General features: G+C 36.5%; 1 protein-coding gene across 2 annotated transcripts in view; it reads left to right on the top strand.

Moving 5' to 3' along the window:
- Positions 1-20556, top strand: part of LOC127437828 (cytosolic carboxypeptidase 4-like) — a 208948-nt gene that overhangs the window by 163393 nt on the left and 24999 nt on the right. The gene's annotated exons all lie outside the window — the stretch shown is intronic.

The following is a 20556-nucleotide window of genomic DNA, read 5'->3' as shown; positions in this document are numbered from 1 at the left end:
ACACAAATGCAAAAGTTTTCAGTTACTGATGCAATCGCAGAAATGTGCTAATCAGTCAGCCATAGTTAAAGGAATTGTTTACCCAAAATTGTTTTCGTAATTTACTCTCCTTTATGTTCTTCCAAACCCGTATGACTTTTTTTTTTTTGCGGAACACAAAAGGAGATGCTTTAATAAATATAGTGGTCTGACTTTTCAATACAGTAGCAGAGTTCCTCAATTTACAGCTTGAAAAAGGACCTGCAAGTATCAAAAAAAGAACTCTATTCCATGTCTTCTGAAGACATGCGGTGGGTTTTGGTGAGAAACAACCCAAAATTCATGTTATTTTTTAGGGAAAATCTTGATGTCTGTTGCACTTTCATGAGCATTATGAGTGAAACCTGTTCACAATGGCTTGTGTGTTCACTTGTTAAGCTCTGAAAATGTGCAAGTTCTCATAAGAACACAATTTTATCATACAAATGCATTTTTACAACTGTAAAGTGGCGTCAATGAGGGAGATCCTCCATCCCATACACAGCCACCAAATTAATAATGAATTTCATTGTTAATAATTTTCATTATCATTTATTATATATATATATATATATATAGACACACACACACACACACACACTACTGGTCAAAATTTTTGAAACACTTGACTGAAATGTTTCCCATGATCTTAAAAATCTTTTGATCTGAAGGTGTATGCTTAAATGTTTTAAATTATAATTGTGCCACCAAATAAATTTAATTATAAAAATAAAATTTAAAAATAAAAAATACAGTTTTTGAAATTGATGACTTGGACCAAATAATAAAGAAAAGCAGCCAATAAGTGCCCAACATACATGGGAACTCCTTCAATACTGTTTTAAAAGCATCCCAGGGTGATACCTCAAGAAGTTGGTTGAGAAAATGTCAAGAGTACATGTTTGTAAATTCTAGGCAAAGGGTGACTACTTTGAAGATGCTAAAATATAACACTGTTTTGATTTATTTTGGATTTTGTTTTGTCACAACATAATTCCCATAGTTTCATTTATGTTATTCCATAGTTTTTATGACTTGGATAAATGTAAAAAAATGACTTTTTATGAAATGTAAAAAAAATAAATAAAAAAATAAATAAAAACTTTAGACAGGTAGTGTGTGTGTGTGTGTATATATGTATATATATATATATATATATATATATATATATATATATATATATATATATATATATATATATATAGTTGCAGCCATAATTTTAATCACAAGAGAAGCTACACATTTTAGGTGTAGCCTATACCAAGGTTAACCCTGTATAGCCTGACATATGAAAGTTACACTTTTTAGTACCACTAGACAAACTTTTTTTGTTTTTTTTATGTATCATATTTGATACATTAGGTCATTATCCTCCTGAGGCCCAGCAATTCATATTTGTGTAGGACATTTGTTATTTAAGTTTATCTTAGCCCATAGATACTACAGTTGGAAATCTTGGGGTGTTATCAGAGGACTCCCTGGGCTTTTCAGAGATACCAAATGTTTGAGAGTTTGGCCATGACAACTTCCTCTCCTTGGTCTATAAATATGGATTGAAATGTATCACAGTTCAATGCAACACATCAAATACAATATGAATAAAAATAAAAAAACACAGGGTTGGGGAGTAACGAAATACATGTAACAGGATTACGTATTTAAAATACAAAATATAAGTAACTGTATTCCACAACAGTTAGTTTAAATCATTGCTAATTAGAATACAGTTACATTCAAAAAGTATTTTGATTACTGAAGAGATTACTTTCCATTTTATTGTCATTTGTTTCATTTAATATTTAGTCCTTTCAGATGGAAAACATTTATACATATAAATGATGCGATCCAAAGTGCATTTGAACAGCGGTGAAACACTTTCTTATGATGTGTTACATTCATACGAGCAGACAGAGAAGTGAGTTTGAAGTAAGTTAGGAGCAGAAGAAATAGAAATAAACCTTGTGTAAATTGTCAGCTTTACACTAAGTTAAAATGCTATTTCAATAATTTTACATGCACATGTTACCAGGCACGATTATATTTTTTTTTATCAAGAAAATTCACGTTAGATCATAATTTTTTTTTTCTAGGAAGACCTTTGATATTAGGGCAAAAATCATATTCTTCATAATATTTTTTATTTTTTTATTTTTTTCCTGTAAAAATATATAAAAACACTGCAAAAGATATTTATGTTTTTCATAGGATTTTTTTTTTTTTTAATGTGTATTTTGAGTTTTTATAGTCCAAACAAGTGAAAAAATCTACCAGTGGTGAAGAAGTAATCCAAAGTATTTAGAATACGTTACTGACCTTGAGTAATCTAATACAATATGTTACAATTACATTTTACAGCATGTATTATGTAATCTGTAGTGGAATACATTTCTAAAGTAACCCTCCCAACCCTGTGAATGTAATGTAATGGTGATTAAGAGATATACCTCAAAAGCCTGTTGTATAATATTTGATACATGTAATTTCAACTGGCTTTTTCAGTAAAATAATATAGAACATTTTAACTGAGCACAAGTTGCTTATATTCAGCAAATACAAATTTTAAAATATCAGTAACAATATAATCATTACTGTTACTTTTACTTTATTAAAATAAGCTGTTATTTATCCCAACATAAGAGTCACTTGTCGCACAAGTCCGCTGCCATTTTAAATGGATCGATATAAATATTGAAACCACTTTTTTCACAAATAACCACTAGATGGTGCCATAAACTTTGTTTTTTGGTTTTTTGGCTTTTCAACTTGAACAGAGAGTTAAACAGGAGCCGTTAAAAGCTGTGTATCATATTTGATACACACTGCGTTATAGGGTTAAGAATCTCTGTTTTACATACCGAGTTGCTTATTTTATGTGATATAACTTGTCAGAATCAATCAGTTCTTAACATTACCATTGTGATGATTTCTTCAAAAAGCATGGGAACTCTTCAAGCCCTTCTGCTACATTTCTCTACATTTTTTTTCTTCAAATGGAGCATGAGAGTGTGACTGGAAATGAAGTGAAATTTATCAATTTTCCCAGATTGGCAATGACACTGGTAGGACCTTTCTAGCAGTCTCCCACTCAAGGCAGAGGTGTCTTTGCCAAATGCAGGATAATCTTCAAAAGGAATCTCATTTACATCTCAAAGACAGCACCTTTAATCACCTCAGCTTTGCAATTTCAGACTGCGGAATGAAATTCCTGCTTCCTTCCATTTGCACTTCTGTTTTCTTCTGAACTTAATCAAGTATTGTCGTTTTCTTGTGAGGAAACACATGATAAACGACAAGATAAACGACAGGCTTGATGAAATTGGCACAGAGTTTGTTAATTAAATATGCTGAGTGCTACATTCTGATTAGGTTCAATTTAGTCACAGCTGTGATAAACACTTTTGTCTCAGAATAAAACTGTGGAGCAAAGTTTCAATTTTAGTCTGAGAGTTCTAAAAGGAGTCTAAAACATTTGCACTCGATAATGTATCTCTTCATCTTAAAATCTGCACATACCGGGCTGTAAACACTGTCAGATGTTTTGATTTGGTAGTTTGAAGGTTAGATTTTAAAGAGAAGGTTTAATTTAGCAGGTTTTTATCTTTTATCTTCAGCATAGGTATTGCTTTTAATTTCATAAAATAAAGAATATACTGCACTTTTAAATCTGTATGAATTTTGGAAGCTTTTTTTCAATGAGCCTCCATAAATTGTTTACCAACCGTATACTGTATAGGCATGTAAACTTAACTTAAAAATGTAACAAATGCTCATTTAAAACAATATCTTTACATTTCTGAAAACAATATAAGTAGTGCTTGCCCATGCAGAACTCACTGCCATTTTGCCAGGGTGCTGTTTGTGGTTTCCATGGCATTTCTATGAAGTTGCCAGGGTGTTCTGGGTGGTTGCTTACTGTCCCAAGTCAAAAGAGCCCTCCCCCAAGTCTCTATGGTATTCTAATACCTTTATAGCTTGGGTCCCTCCTTCAATGCAAGTCTGTGGGATTTCTTCACCTGTTTTATCATCTGCTAGGTGAAAATATAAAATTTGATAGCTTAGAAAAGTAAATAAATGTTGTGGAATGAGATATGTGCCAAAGTTTAATGCTTAGGGTTAGAGGTTTAGCGGTACAGTAATAGTGCCACTCGCCTTAGCAAGCGCCACTATAAATATCTTAATAAGGCAAATTTTTGTGATTGGCTGCGACAAGCCATAGAAATGAATGACCGATTAGATCAAATTTAGGTGTGCTCTTCTATGGCTGCCACTAAGAGACATTTTCTAGAGGATGATATATCTGATAATTGTATTTCAGGACCGTGGAGTTATGACCCATCTGATTTCCAGAAATTTAATTGGATGTCTCTCTAAAAAAAAATAAAATAAATAAATGATGGTTATTGCCATTTTGAGGAGCATATGCTGGAGACAGTAATTTGATGTTTGCAAATTGATTAAAGCAACTCTCATAATATGTGATTACTTTCAAAGGGTGGCTTTTAATCATGGCCACGGCAATATTTTGCATGGCACAGCGAACGGAGGAGATGGACTATGCTGAGTTTGCAGGTCTGACAGTCAGCTGAGAATTGACATTAAACTGCAAGCCAAAGATGAGTCTGTAAAAATTTATTCAGTGGTTGAAAATGCCTTTTAATGACTTCTTTAAAATGCCAGGCATCTTGAAGAGGTGTTTTTTTTTTTTTTTTTTTTTTTTTTGGGTCTTTTCACCATTTTACTGACCTTAATGTATACAGGGCAGAGCTGATGAGGAGAAAATGGAATAAGGAAATGATGCAAGCCAGGCTCTAACTTATTGTCAAGTAGTTTGCAATTTAAACACAATGTAGTCAGTTATTTTATCTAGTTTTGTTCTGCTAACGAAAATGGTTCCAAAGGAAGCCAAAGCAAATTCCATGAAAACAGACAAGCAAACAGTGAAACAAACAGTGAAGTGTTCCAGTGCAGTTCTACTAAACATCACCACTCTTTGAAGGCCATTTGCCCAATTAGATTAGAGGAGACCAGAACTAAGTGTTGTATAATTTAGATTAAATAATTTTAATTTGATTTAAATTATGAAAAATCTGGAAAATCTTGTATAACTCATAATTGAGAATTCTGAAGTACCTTTTTATTGTTCTGCCAAAGTTCAACCAGTAACAGTGCACTAATTCTCATGCAGCTTGATATTCGGCTCAACTTGTTCTCTTATGGTTGTGTAATATGCGCTTAGATGTTCTTGATGCCTCCAGCGTCTCCATCTGAACACTCTCAAAGGCACTTCAAATGGCAAGCACCAAAGACCTCTATAAATCATTTCTGCAGGCCAGACTTTTGGAATCGAATGTCTGTTTCCATTCACTATTCATCAGCAGCTGATTTTAAATGATGTTGTCATGTAGGAATAGGAGAGGAAATGTCACTTGTCTGGTCTTCAGGAAGGGAGCATGAGTTTTAGAAGAGGATTCATTTCACACTGTTGCAAATCATATGGGCACAGTAAAAACAAAAACAAAAAAAACTTCAGTATAGATAGAAATGACCAGCGTAAGGCGAGTAGCTTGTATCTATAAAATGTATGAACCTGTTAACCACACAAACACGATACATGTAATATGTTTTCGTGTGCTTTCATAATATTTTTATGACAGCAATATGTTTTTGCCACTTTTAATAGACAGAGACCAAAAACTTGGGAGAGACAGGAGAATGGGATCATGTTGTAGGCAGGACTCAAACTTGCATTGCAGTAAAGTAAACGCCATTAAGCACAGCTCTGTATGTCCATACAATGCAAGTGAATGGGTGCCAACATTTTGAAGATCAAAAAAAACACATAAGGGTAACATAAAAGTAATCCATACGACTCCAGTGGTTTAATCCATATCTTCTAATGTGATATGAAAGGTGTAGGTGAGAAACAGATCAATATTTAAGTACTTTTTCCTTCACTTTCACTTTCTCCTTCTGTATCGCCCCCTACTGGGCAGGGAGGAGAAGTTATGACAAAAAAAATGACTTAAATATTGATCTGTTTCTCACCCACACCTATCATATCGTGTTTGAACACATGGATTTAATCACTGGAGTTTTAGGCTCCCTTTGTGGTTTTTGGAGCTTCAAACCTTTGGCACAAATTCACTTGCATTGTGAGGACCTACAGAGCTGAGATATTCTTCTAAAAATCTTCATTTGTGTTCTGCAGAAGAAAGAAAGTCATATACATCTGGGATGCCAGGAGGGTGAGTGAATCATGAGAGAATTTTCATTTTTGGGTGAAACATGCCCAATTAGTTCTGGATGAGGTTTGCATGATCAAATTACCCATCTTCAGGCCTGTTCTGAGTATGTGCAGTAGACTACTACAATTTTTCATACTTTGCAAGGACTGTGTCACTGTGTGACTGCATCACTACACCACTGCGATCAAGGCACCAGAATCGGCTCTTTAAAATGCGGAAAGTGCATTTGATTACACAGTGTGTCTGGATAGTAATTTAATGAATTACTGCAGCTCTTGAAATAAAATGTACAGACTGTTTTCCATAGGTGGTAATAGAGTAACGTTAAAGAGACAGTTCACCCAAAAATGAAAATTATCTCATCATTTACTCACCCTCATGCCATCCCAGATGTGTATGAATTTCTCTCTTCTGCAGAACAATAACAAAGATTTTTAGAAAAATATCTCAGTTCTGTAGGTCCATACAATGCAAGTGAATGATGGCCAGAACTTTGAAGCTCCAAAAATCACACAAAGGCAGCATAAAAGTAACAACTCCAGTGGTTAAATCCATGTCTTCAGAAGCAATAAAATAGGTGTGGGTGAGAAATAGATCAATATTTAAGTCCTTTTTTACTATAAATCTCCACTTTCACTTTTACTTCCACATTATTTTGCTTTTTGGTGATTCGCAGTCTTCGTGTATATCGCCACCTACTGGTCAGGGCTGGTCAAATGTGGAGATTTAAGGCTAAATAATAAGCCTAATTTACAAAGAAAAGAGGCGTGTTTGCACTTAAAAGAATAACAGTGACTTAAATACACATTGTGCTATATCAGCCTTTGCCCCCATATATTTTTAAAAAGCCTTCAATTCTATTAGTGCTTGCCTATGGTAGATCAGAAAGACAGATGGTTCTACCTTAGTGTCTTTGACTGATAGTGTTGCACAAGAAAATATTCATGTGCGATATTTGGCTTTAAGTTTTTACGAGAATTTGGTAAAGAGGGTTCAGGAAATCAAAATAACTATGTTTTTAATGGCTCTGTTTTTGATTTCATGCTTATTTTTAGCTACAAAGCACCAACCATAATAATGTAATGCAATTTGAAAGCATGATGTCTATTGGGTGGGACCCGCTTGGATGAACAGGTGATGTTAGCAAAAGCTTAATTTCATTATCATCTTCATTCATTAAAGCAAATGAAAACCACTTAGCTCACATTGATACATTTTTTTAAGTTTCTTGCTGAACTCCAGGGTCCACATGAACATATGGTCTATCAAAACCAGCCTTGACAGTTGTTACACTTTCAAACTAAACAACGTTCTTCTGATCCTTGCCGTCTAGTAGGACTTCATGAAAAAGACATATTTCACCAGAGTTGCTTCCCATTTTTATTTATTTTTTTAAACTGGAGGAGATGTCAACTTGTTTTGAAGTCCAATTTGTTGATTTAAAGATTGATAAAGAATGTTGGCATCTTCCAGAACCATAATCTAAAAGGGAAATGAATAAAACATTATGCATCAGTGGCCAATAGAAAAAGTGGTGCAGTATTTCAGCTGAGTGCTAGAGGGGGCTGCTGAGTCAAGAACTTCAATCCCATCATCACTCACCATATCAGTGACTGCGAGACTTGCTGTAGAGCTCTCTCTGTTATGTCTGATTGTGCCTCTTATGTAAAACAGTTAGAGTTCTGTGTTACAAAAATGTTCTGTGAGATCATTTAACCACAAGACTAAGCAATAAAAGTCTCAAGGGAAATAAAGTGCTTGGTGAGAATGGCCAGGTAGAAATGCAACTAGTTAGCTATTGTGTGACTTGTCATTGATGTATGATTACACGCCGAAAAGATCCAAGGTGTGTATGTGTGTGTGTTTTGTGTGTATATGTCAGGCGGAAGTGGCTGATACAGTTCAGCACAAGAACTACACAAGACTTAACATTTATTTGTCTGATAAAATATGTACACTCATATGCTATAAATAATTTTCACCTGAAATTTTGACAGTGACATATAAGCGTATGTCATACGCTAATTCGCCCAGTCATCTATCTAATGTTTAACCCTGTGATGCATGAATTATTAAATTACATAGGGAATATATATATATATATATATATATATATATATATATATATATATATATATATATATATATATATATATATCTTTAATTCCCCCCCCCCTTTTTTTTCCCCAAAATGATGTGTTTTGAGAGAGTTACACATCTGTCCGTTGCAATCGAAGATAGTAATAAATATTTTAGAGGTATTTTATGCCATTTTTGTCAGCCATGTTAAATTGTCAAATGGTTAAATGTGGCTTTTAAAGATATAGTTCACCCAGAAATGTAAACTTTGACATCATTATTCTCAACAGACACGTTGTTCCAAACCTGAATGACATTCTTTGTGGAACACACACACAAAATTTAAATAAATACAATTTGAAGAACGTTCACGCTGCTCTCTTCCATACAATGAAAGTGGATGGTGACCAGGGCCTGGCAAGCTCAAAAATGGATAAAATAGCACAATAAAAGTAGTCTGTATGATACTTTAAATGAAATTTAAGTAATTATTCACTGAAAATCTTGCTTTACATGCTTGGTCACCATTCATTTTCATTGTGTGTAAAAGAGCAGCTTTGACATTCTGTTATAAAACTTACAAAAACGTATTTTGTGTTACATAGAAGAAAGAAAGTTATACAGTTTCAACATAAGGGTGAGTAAATGATGTCAGAATTTTAATTTTTGGATGAACTATGCCTTTAAGAAATCATACACAGTACAAGGTGGCATAAACTTTGTTACAAAATCACACCAAAATAAATAAATAAATAAATAAATAAACACTTTGGGCCATCTGACTCTAATGCTCTAAAATCAAGAAAATGTTTGAAATTTGCTGCCATGGGGCCATTTCCCACAATTGATACCAGTCTATTCAATGGCAAAGTGCCATGGTGATCAAGCTGTATGGTGCTGAGATTAGCTCAGAGTTAATAAGACTGATCAGGAGGGATAATTTACCTTTCAAATGGCTCTGGCCCGCAGAAAGGGCATGATAGCTGCTACGCCTATGTGTGGTTTGGCAGCCTTCCTGCTGCCTGCACTGGCTCTCCTCAACCCTGGCCCTATCAAAAGAAAAAAATGTCGCTCCAATAAACAAGAATTTGCTCCTCGCTGACCAAAACGCTTTGCTGCATAAATCAACAAGTGGCTCTTTTTTCTCTCTGTCAAAAAGAAATGGAAGGCTTGGCTCAAAGTGATTTAGATTGGCTAATTTGCAAACAAGGATGTGCGAAGAGTGTCTGTTTGTGAGTCATCTATTATGTGAATCATAATTTTTTTCTTTCGTTTTGCTTCACAGCATAATGCCTCAGTGACTGTTAAATCAATGGTTCGTTATGTTGGTTAACCATATGAAAACATCGCAATTTTTATGTACATTCCTTGATCATCTAATTACTCTGACCAGCTGTAAACATCTTCACTGCTCAACATTATAATTATTCAGCATTTCATTTTTGAATGCTGAAGAATGTCAGTGTAATTTTTGTGTCGATGTATAGCACATGTGGTCTCTGTTCTTTTTTTTTTTAGCACTGTACGACTTTATATCTTCTGTGGAACACAAAAGGGGAGGTTAGGCAGAATATTCAGCAATGAAAGTGAATGGTGACTGTGACATTCTGCACTGCAAAAAAAAAAAAAAAAAAAAATGAGAATGCCTTTTTATCCAGTAAAAATATCTAGACATTCTTAAAACAAAATACATTCACTTGAGAAGCAAAATGACAAAAGACATTAAGTATTGTTTTCAGCAAAAATCTAACATTTAAAAAAGTGAATTATTTAATAAAAGTTAATTGATTAATACAAAATGAAATTAATTCATAAAGAAAAATATTAATAAAATTGAGTGGGGTTTATGCTTGAAACAAGAACAAATTTTTTGCTAATGGGGAAAGAAAAAAAAACAATCTTGATTTAAAGGGAAAACAAGTTTATTTTTCTTACCCCATTTGGGCATTTTTATTTATTTATTTATTTTAGCATAAGACCAACTCAATTTTGTCAGATTTCTCTGAAAACAATACTACATGTCTTATGAAATTCTGCTTCTCAAGTTATTTTTTTCTTGTCTTCAGTATGTTTAGATATTTTTACAGGTAAATAAGACAAAAGTACTCAGTAAGAAAATTGTGCCAAATATCTGCGTTTTGCGTTCCACGGCAGAAATAAAATCATACCGTTTTGGAACCACATGATGACAGAATTTTCAGTTTTAAATTTAAACCAAAACAAATGGTTTTAGTTTTTTCTCTAAGTATCCAAGTACAAGTGTTTTTCGACATGTCCAACAGTGTCTCCGCGGAAGTATAAAGGCTCTGCGTCAGTTGAAATTATCAGTGTGGCCTCCTCAATGCAAACATGGACTGAATCGATTTTCGACTCAGAGCAAACAGCCTGGTCTCTATGCATTCTGTCCATGTAGCCCCCCGTTTTGGCTCTAAATTATTGAAGAGCCCAAGCCAATACTCAACGCTCCACTCATACTGAGCAGTACTCTCTCGCTTACTGCACCTCTGCGTCTCATTGGTCATTTAGAGACTGGAGGTTGTGGGTAAATGTCTGTTTGTGTTTGTGCCTATGTGTGTGCACCCATCTGAGAGTGTGACTTTGTGTACCTGTGTATACGTGTCTGTGGTGTGAATTGTGTGTTTGTGTCTCTCTGTTACGTAAAGGTCAGGTGTAGGTGGGTGTGCCTGGTGTTGCTCACCCATCATTACCTTCCTTACATGGTGCCCCATAAATCTGGCCACTTCCTCAGATTGTGGTGAGACTCTTTAGGCATTAGCACCAGTGCACACTCCCAACTGCCTCATCTGGCATGCTGAGTTCACAACTAAGACTCACTTGTCTACAGTGTTTATTGGAGTGACTTCTTTTGATAGGGCCAGGGTTGAGGAGAGCCAATGCAGGCAGCAGGAAGGCTGCCAAACCGCACACAGGCGTAGCAGCTATCATGCTCTTTCTGCGGGCCAGAGCCATTTGAGAGAAAAAAGAAGGGATGTGGGTATCACATAGGGTGAAAATTATGTAAACTTAATAGGGGGAAATGGTGGGTGGAGAGGGGGGTGTCTTATCTGAACAGTGGTGACGCTTTCCTTGCCCGATTACTCCCACTGTGAATTAAAAATATCAGGGTTATTAGTTATAGTTTAACTCTATGACAGTTTTAGTTATGTGGTTAGTGTAGTTTTAATGTTCAGTTTCAGTTTAGTTTAGTTTTTCAGTATATTTACTTTTTATTTTAGTTTTTTTCATATTTTAGTTTTAGTATTTGAGGGCTGACAAAAGTAATGTAATATAATTTCATTTTAATAATTTAAATATCATTATAAATATGTGACATACAGTAATTATCTTTAAATTTTTGTTTACACTTTTTTGTGTCCATCTATGCTGTTTTTTTTTTTTATTAAATTGATGTCTTTGAACACTGCAACACATCTTGCTGCTTTCTCAGTGTCTTGCGCAGAAGCCCCATGTTTTTAAGACAGCTTGTCAAGTTAAAATAACTTCAACTTTTATAAATCTTTCTCAAGACATTGGATTTCTGTTCCATTCGTGGTGCTGCATCTAGCCTTTTTTAAACTCATGTGACCCCGCGACCACATGTGTGGACATTGTATTTTGGCTTTGCTATACGCAACACATAATTGAAATAAATTTAAACTGACTGCATAATGTTCACAACACTCTACACTGTCATTTAAGGGTTAAACTTCTTGCGCATCACATCACATGACATAACAGCATGGCGTCGACAGGCGCAGCGCCAACAAAAGTGCATTTGGTAAAAAACTAAGTTTTTTTTATTTTTTATTTTAACCTGTTTTGTTGTAAAGAGTAGCGTCTCTAGTTTCATTTGATATGGCACTTCCATCCAGTGCACTGATAAACATGATGTCCACATATGTGGAAAATGGGACCTTTTTCCCTCAAGAGTTGAAAAAATTAATTTTGAATAACTTAGCATATTAACACACCCGTGGGTCATTTCGCTGCATTTTAAAATAAATTTTGTTATATTTTATTTTACCACTGTACAGTATGGTTCTATTAATTAGCATTACTAAATGCATTTGTATATACAGTATTTACTGTGCATTGTCACATTGAGAATCAATGTATTCATCCAAAAGTTGAAAATGTTGCTTTCAGAGGCTTTATATGGAGTTATGGTGAAAATAAGGTGCATTTCGAACTGTTCTGAAACCAGTGCAGACAGACAGCACACTGGAGGTTAAGTCATTCACTAAATAGAAAACAAGGGAGAAAGGGAGCATCCTATAGCTTTCTATGCAGCAAAGTGCATTCACTCCTAAAATCCGACCAAAAGTTCAGTTTCAGGATGCAGATGATGTTTGGACCACTCAACATGTTTGGCAGACATGAGACAATGATAATCAGTACATAGATTCAGAATTTTAGAATGCTAAATTGTATTTTAACATGGATGGCAGTGATTGGATGATGCTGGCCATTACTTTGAATAATAATTTATTCAGCTTTATAGAAAATCAGCTGTAATGTCTGTAATGTCTCAAAAACACAAATAACCAACACTCTTGGAAACAGAATAAACAATTTGATGAAAAAAATCAGACTTTCTATAGCTTGAAATTACTTAAAATTTCTTAAGCCCCGAATTTTCCACTTCTTAATAAGTGATTGAACAGTACTGACTGGCATTTTCAAGGCTTTAGATATCTTTTTATATCCTTTTCCATCATTATAAAGTTCCATTACCTTGTTACGCAGGTCTTTTGACAGTTCTTTTCTGCTCCCCATGGCTCAGTATCTAGCCTGCTCAGTGCATCCACGTGAGAGCTAACAAACTCATTGACTATTTATACACAGATACTAATTGCAATTTAAAAAGCCACAGGTGTGGGAAATTAACCTTTAATTGCCATTTAAACCTGTGTGTGTCACCTTGTGTGTCTGTAACATGGCCAAACATTCAAGGGTATGTAAACTTTTGATCAGGGCCATTTGGGTGATTTCTGTTACCATTATGATTTAAAAAGGAGCCAAAAAACTATGTGATAATAAATGACTTCATATGATCTCTATCTTTAAATAAAAAACAGTTTTTTTTTTTTGCATGATCAGTCATATTTTCAAAATCAATGCCAAAATTTAACAATTTCTGCCAGGGTATGCAAACTTTTGAGCACAACTGTATATATCTGTTACATTCATATAATATACTGTTTCAAAATCTAAAACAAAAATTGATTTGTGGTAGTTTGTTTTAATTTATTTTAGTTAGTTTTTGGGGTCATGTAAATGAGTCATGAAAATAAGTTTAATTTTTTTCCTATTATGTTAGTCATTTTTTTATTTCAGTTAATGAAAATGTTTACATTTTGTTTTCATTATTCGTTAACAATAATAACACTCTTTCTCACCCAATCACTTCCACTGTAAATGAAACATCACAGCGAGCAAGCATGTCCTGATCTTGTGGGCGATGGTGATGCACTGTGGTCCTTTAAGGTTGTGGCAGACAGCAGTGAGCGTTCATAATTAATCGTCTGTAATAGAGATTATGTTGCAGTGTGACGGGGCTCGATCACACCAGCTCGCCGCTCTGAGCCCAGGCTGGGGTTGCTCAGTGAATGAAGGGCTCGTGGGGATTTATTGCTGCATTTCCTCTGGGAATCGTGCAGTGTTTCACACGCTAATAACATGCTTGAGCGAGCAGGTGCAGCTGCTTCTTGGCTAAATAACCTGCAGTCATTATGATGTTATGAAAGAACTAATCTAACATGAAAACTGATCACTGAAACAGGCAGGTTTCAGCGCGGCCAGAGCGTAATGTATAAAGAGTTTATTCGTTCAAGAATCAATGTGATTTGATTAAAAAACAGCCCTGTAAACATGTCTGTTTTCATGCTGTCTGACAATTCATGTAATGAGTGGCTGTACATGAGTACTTAATGCATAACATGTCCATGGAATATTTTGGGTGTGAATTAAGATTTTAAGTAAAAAATTTTATGAATGTTCATACGTATGACACATTTAAAGTCCTTTTGTGCCAAAGTTAGAGCAGAGGTACTTAAAACTGAAGTATGTTATTCCTGTGACACCAAATGGAATTGCAAAAAAAAAAGTTTATTTTCAAAACAACTTTCTGAATATGCCCCCTGTCTGCCATTGATCAAACAAATAGACAGTCCCACCCCCAATTCACGCCATTGGTTGAGTAACGTTGTTGGGGCGGGTCTAAGCAGGTCGCTCTGAACAAACAGATACATTTTCAAAGTGCCACAGAAAGACAGTACTTACAGTTTTTGAAAAATTAACCTATGAATGTCTTACTAATAGTTGTCTCTGCATATTAAGCATGGATAGGAGAAAGTATTTTAATACAGAAATAGTTACATCCATCAGCTTTGAGAAGCAAATACCTAAAGTTTTTCTCTAGACATATATTGCTGTGGTCAGTATTTGAAGCAGACATGAAAGATCCCTGACAAAGGAATCACTGAAGAAACACAGAGACACTGCAGATTTATTGATTTTGTTAACCTGCAATAATCCACAGCTCATTGAACCACTGGGTCAGGACTTTGGGTGTTTGCTGGTTTTTGTGTGCCCAGAATAGCGTGAAAGTTTCAGTGTCTGTGCTTGTTTACTAGTGGCAGAAAATATTGTTCGTGTCTGGATTTCCATTAATGGTTGTTTCCAGACCATTGCTTTATGTGAGCACAGAGTTTGTGCACAGTAGGAAGTGTGCAATCGTGTGGTGCCAAGGTAGATTAATGCTGGGACCAGACTCTGTGCTACTTTGTGAGTTTTCCATTTTAAAAAAGTGCTACAAAAGACTGCAAAATACAATGGGGCCAAAAAGTATTTGGACACTTAAGCCACACTGAAAAAATGTGTGAATTCCATTGCATTAGATAACAACATATCAGTGGCATTTCTAGGCAAAATTATATCCTTTTCTTAGAGTTAACCTTAATTTTTTGAGCCATTTTTGCAATTATTTTTAACCAACTGGTCTTAAAGGAATAGTTCACCCAAAAATGAAAATTTGCTGATAATTTACTCACCCTCAGGCCATATAAAATCAAATCAAATCACTTTTATTGTCACACAGCCATATACACAAGTGCAATGGTGTGTAAAATTCTTGGGTGCAGTTCCGATCAACATAACAGTCGTGACAGTGATGAGACATATACCAATTTACAATAACATCAAATTAACACAACACAATTTAAAATCTAATATACACATAATTACACACAACACAATATACAAATAATAAAATACACTGTACAGTATACAATACACACAATATAGATACACATTATTCAATAAAAAAAAGTATATATAGTATATATAGAATGTACAGTAGGTTGTATTGTACTGTATTGACATTCAGGCTGTCGGTTGATAGTAAGTTGTTAAGAAAGAATATAATATAATAATAATATAAGTTATGACAGTCCGGTGTGAGATATAAGAGTAAGAGTAATAAAGTGCAGTGCTGATGTATTTTGATCGTGGGAGATCAAGAGTTCAAAAGTCTGATTGCTTGGGGGAAGAAGCTATCATGAAGTCAGCTGGTGCGGGTCCTGATGCTGCGATACCACCTGCCTGATGTGATTGGGTGCCTGGAGTCTCTGATGATCCTCCGAGCTTTTTTCACACCACCTGGTATATATATCCTGGAGAGAGGGAAGCTCACCTCCGATGATGTGTCTGGCAGTTCGCACCACCCTTTGAAGTGCTTTGCGGTTGTGGGCTGTGCTATTGCCATGCCAGGTGGAGATGCAGCCAGTCAGGATGCTTTCTAAAGTGCAGGTGTAGAACTGTGTGAGGATGTGGCGGTTCATTCCAAACTTCCTCAGCCGTCTCAGGAAAAAGAGGCGCTGATGAGCCTTCTTCACAACGACTTCAGTGTGGATGGACCATGTGAGTTCCTCAGTGATGTGGACACCCAGGAACTTGAAGCTGCTGACTCTCTCCACTGTTGCTCCATTGATGGTGATGGGACTGTGTTCTCTGTCTTTTCTTCTGAAGTCCACCACAAGCTCCTTTGTCTTACTGACGTTGAGGGAGAGGTTGTGCTCCTGACACCAGTGTGTCAGAGTGTGCACCTCCTCTCTGTAGGCTGTTTCATCATTGTCAGTGATCAGACCTACCACCGTCGTGTCATCAGCAAACTTAATGATGGCATTGGAGCTATGTGTTGCCACACAGTCATGTGTGTACAAGAAATACAAGAGTGGGCTGAGAACACAGCCCTGTGGGGATCCAGTGTTGAGGGTCAGTGTTGAGGAGATGTTGCTGCCTATTCTAACCACCTGGCGTCTGCTTGACAGGAAGTCCAGGATCCAGCTGCACAGCGAACTGTTTAAGCCCAGAGCCTGGAGTTTCTCATCTAGCTTGGAGGGCACTATGGTGTTGAATGCTGAGCTGTAGTCTACAAACAACATTCTCACATAAGTGTTCTTTTTTCCAGGTGGGAGAGAGCAGTGTGTATTGTAGATGCAATGGCATCATCAGTGGAGTGGTTGTTGCGGTAAGCAAACTGCAATGGGTCTAGAGAGAGAAGCAGCACAGAGCAGATATAATCTCTGATTAGTCTCTCAAAGCATTTGCTGATGATGGGGGTCAGATCAACAGGACACCAGTCATTTAAGCAAGTGATTTTTGATTGCTTTGGAACAGGCACAATGGTGGATGTTTTAAAGCATGTGGGGACTACAGACAAAGAGAGGGAAAGGTTGAAAATGTCCGTAAAAACACCAGCTAGCTGGTTCGCGCATGCTCTGACGCGGCCCGGAATGCTGTCAGGGCCCGCGGCTTTGCGGATATTCACCCGTCGGAAGGATCGGGTTACATCCGCTACAGAGACGGAGAGTGAAATAACCTCTGTAGCTTTGGCTGCGAGAGCTCTCTCCGCGAGGGCGGTGTTATTTCCCTCAAAACGAGCATAAAAAGTATTTAGCTCATCCGGGAGAGAGGCAGTGGTATTCACGGCGGAGTTTTTATTCCCTTTAAAGTCCGTGATGATGTTAATTCCCTGCCACATGCTTCTAGAGTTGGTGGTGTTAAACTGTCCTTCAATCTTGTTCCTGTACTGGCGTTTTGCTGTTCTGATAATTTTTCGGAGGGCATAACTGGCTTGTTTATGCTCCTCCACGTTCCCAGAATTAAAAGCGGAGGTCCGCACATTAAGTGCCACGCGAACATCGCTATTTATCCAAGGCTTCTGGTTCGGATAGATCCGTGTTGTTCTAGTTGGAACAACGTCCTCTACGCACTTTCTGATGAAACACATTACGCTATCAGCGTAAAGCTCGATGTCGTCATCAGAGGCGGACCGGAACATCTCCCAGTCTGTGTGATCAAAACAGTCCTGTAGTGTAGAATCTGATTGGTCTGACCAGCACTGGATCATTCTGAGGGTGGGTGCTTCCTGTTTCAGTTTCTGCCTGTAAGCGGGCAGAAGCAGAATGGAAGAGTGGTCCGATTTGCCGAATGGTGGGCAGGGGAGGGATTTGTAGCCATCCCGGAAGGGAGAGTAGCAATGGTCCAAAACCCGGTCCTCTCATGTGTTAAAACTAATGTGCTGGTGGTATTTTGGTGCAACTGATTTTAAACTGTCTTTGTTAAAGTCCCCGGTCACAATGAAAGTGGCCTCAGGGTGCGCGGTTTCCTGCTTGCTTATAATCCCGTACAGTTCCTTGAGTGCCCGGACTGTGTCGGCTTGTGGGGGGATGTACACAGCAGTGATAATGACCACTGTGAATTCTCTCGGTAGCCAGAATGGTCGACACAGAAGCATGAGAAATTCCAGATCAAGAGAACAGAAAGACTTGATAGAATGTACGTTCCTCTGATCACACCAGGATTTGTTGATCATAAAACATACACCACCACCTCTGCTTTTACCTGAGAGGTCTTTTGCTCTGTCCGCTCGGTGCACGGAGAACCCCGCGGGTTCAATGGCTGAGTCTGGAATCTCCGCAGACATCCAAGTTTCCGTAAGGCAGATAATGCAGCAGTCCCTCGTCTATCGTTGGAAAGAGATCCGCGCTTTCAGCTCGCGGAGCTTGTCATCCAGAGACTGAACATTTGCCAGTAGAATACTGGGTAGCGGGGGTCGATTTGCGTGGCATCTTACTCTGATGAGAACGCCAGCTCTGTTTCCCCTTTTCCTCCTGCGTTTCCGTGGCTGTGAGGCACAGACAAAGAGCTCCGCTTGCGTGTTTGTAAACAGCGGGTCGGCATTGAGGAATTTGAAGTCCAGTTTATGGTGTGTAATTGCTGAACCAATGTCCAAAAGTGTTTGTCTGTCGTAGACAATAAGGCAGACAACATCCAAGACAAAAAACATAAGAATTGTAAACAAAACAAACAAAACACTACCATGTTGTGTCGGAGCTCGCAACACTGGAGCCATACTCGGCGCCATCTTGAGTCAATTCAAGATGTATCTGAGTTTCTTTCTTCATCAAAACAGAATTTAAGACTTTTAGGATTTCATTTCAGGCCTCCTGCTCTAAACAATGCAAGTGAATGTCCTCCATTTTTTGAAGGTCCAGAATGCATATTTAGAGTGCATCAAAATAATCCACATGACTCCAGTCGACAAATAAAGTTCTTCTGAATGCAAACGATTGATTATTTTTAGAAACAAAACAATACTTATATACTTTTTAACTACAAATGTTCACTTTGGTACATCTATGTGACCTGAGCTCATGAGAGGGATGACTCGTTGCTCATTGGTAAGGTCACGCATCACGTGGAGGAGGAGTCAGGAAGCGTGTCATTGTTTACAAGAGAAACTTGTGCCGTTCACAAACCAAAACAGTCCAAAACAATAAATAAATAAATAAATAAATAAATAAATCATTTACAAATAATAATAATAATAATAAAACAATGACGTGCTTCCTGACTCCTCCCCCACGTGACGTGTAACCTTACCAACGAGCTTACCTCATCCCTCTCATGAGCTCAGGTCACAGAGATGTACCGAAGCGAACATTTGTAGTTAAAAAGTATATAAGTATTGTTTTGTTTCTAAAAATAATCAACCGTTTTTGGGTGAACTATTCCTTTAAGGTGTACTGTAGTTCATCACATTAACATAATCCACTAATTTGGACAACCAGAAAGTGTCCAAATACTTTTTGTTTTCATTTTGAACATTATACCTTTAGCTTCATAATGTCTTACTGAAATGTGTCCTTGTGCTATCTATCATCAAAATAAATGCAAATTGGTTTGGTATTTCATTATGCAATGCAATGACATATAAAGTTATGTGTGTAATTTCTGCACCACTTGCTTCATCAAGTGCAAAAAAAAAAAAAAAAAAAAAAAAAATACAAATAATAATAATGATTGTTTTGAAATATGTTTCCCGAAAGCGAAAGCATTCAGATTCAGATATGCGTTGCACCACGTCTAGCTTTTAGTGCAAGAACGCATTCAGTCTGAATGGTACGGAGCCCTCTAGAGGATAGAGCCCTCACAATAATTTTTGAATGCCCTCGCAATAAATTTACCATGGTTTTACTACCTAAACCATATTTTAACCATGATATTCATAATTAAACTGTAGTAAAAATGGTAAAAAAATGGTAATAAAAATCATAATTTTGTGGTTACTATGGTTTTACTACAAATACCATGGTATTTTTAGTAATACCATACTAACCACAAGATTAACCATTGTTAATCTAGTAAAAACATGGTTACTACAATCATGGTTACTATAGTATTGCTATAATAAACCATGGTTTCCACCCAAAAAATAAATAATAATAAATAAAATAAAAACATGGTTACAAGTTACTTGTTTGTAGTTTTGCTTTCCCTCTGAATAAATTTAACATGGTTTTACTATAGTAAAATTGTACTTGTTGACTGTAGTAACCATAGTTTTTGGTGGAAAACATGGTTTTAATACAGCATACAGCATCTACAGTACTGTGCAAAAGTCTTAGGCACATAAGATGTTTAACAAAAACATTTGTCTTTAAGATGGTTATTATATCTTCAGCTTTAGTGTGTCAATAGGTAATATACATTTTAGACTCCCAAACATTCCTTCTGCAAATAGAATAGAATAGAAGAACAGGGAGCCCTGCAACAGATGGCATGGCCCCACAGAGCCCCCCACTGAATATTGAGTCAGTCTGGGATTACATGAAGAGACAGAAGCAATTGAGACAGCCTAAATATATTG

This window comes from Myxocyprinus asiaticus, chromosome 48, assembly GCF_019703515.2.
Source record: "Myxocyprinus asiaticus isolate MX2 ecotype Aquarium Trade chromosome 48, UBuf_Myxa_2, whole genome shotgun sequence".
NCBI lineage: Eukaryota > Metazoa > Chordata > Actinopteri > Cypriniformes > Catostomidae > Myxocyprinus > Myxocyprinus asiaticus.
Note: the sequence above shows the minus strand (reverse complement) of the source record. Positions and strands in the feature narration are given on the sequence as shown.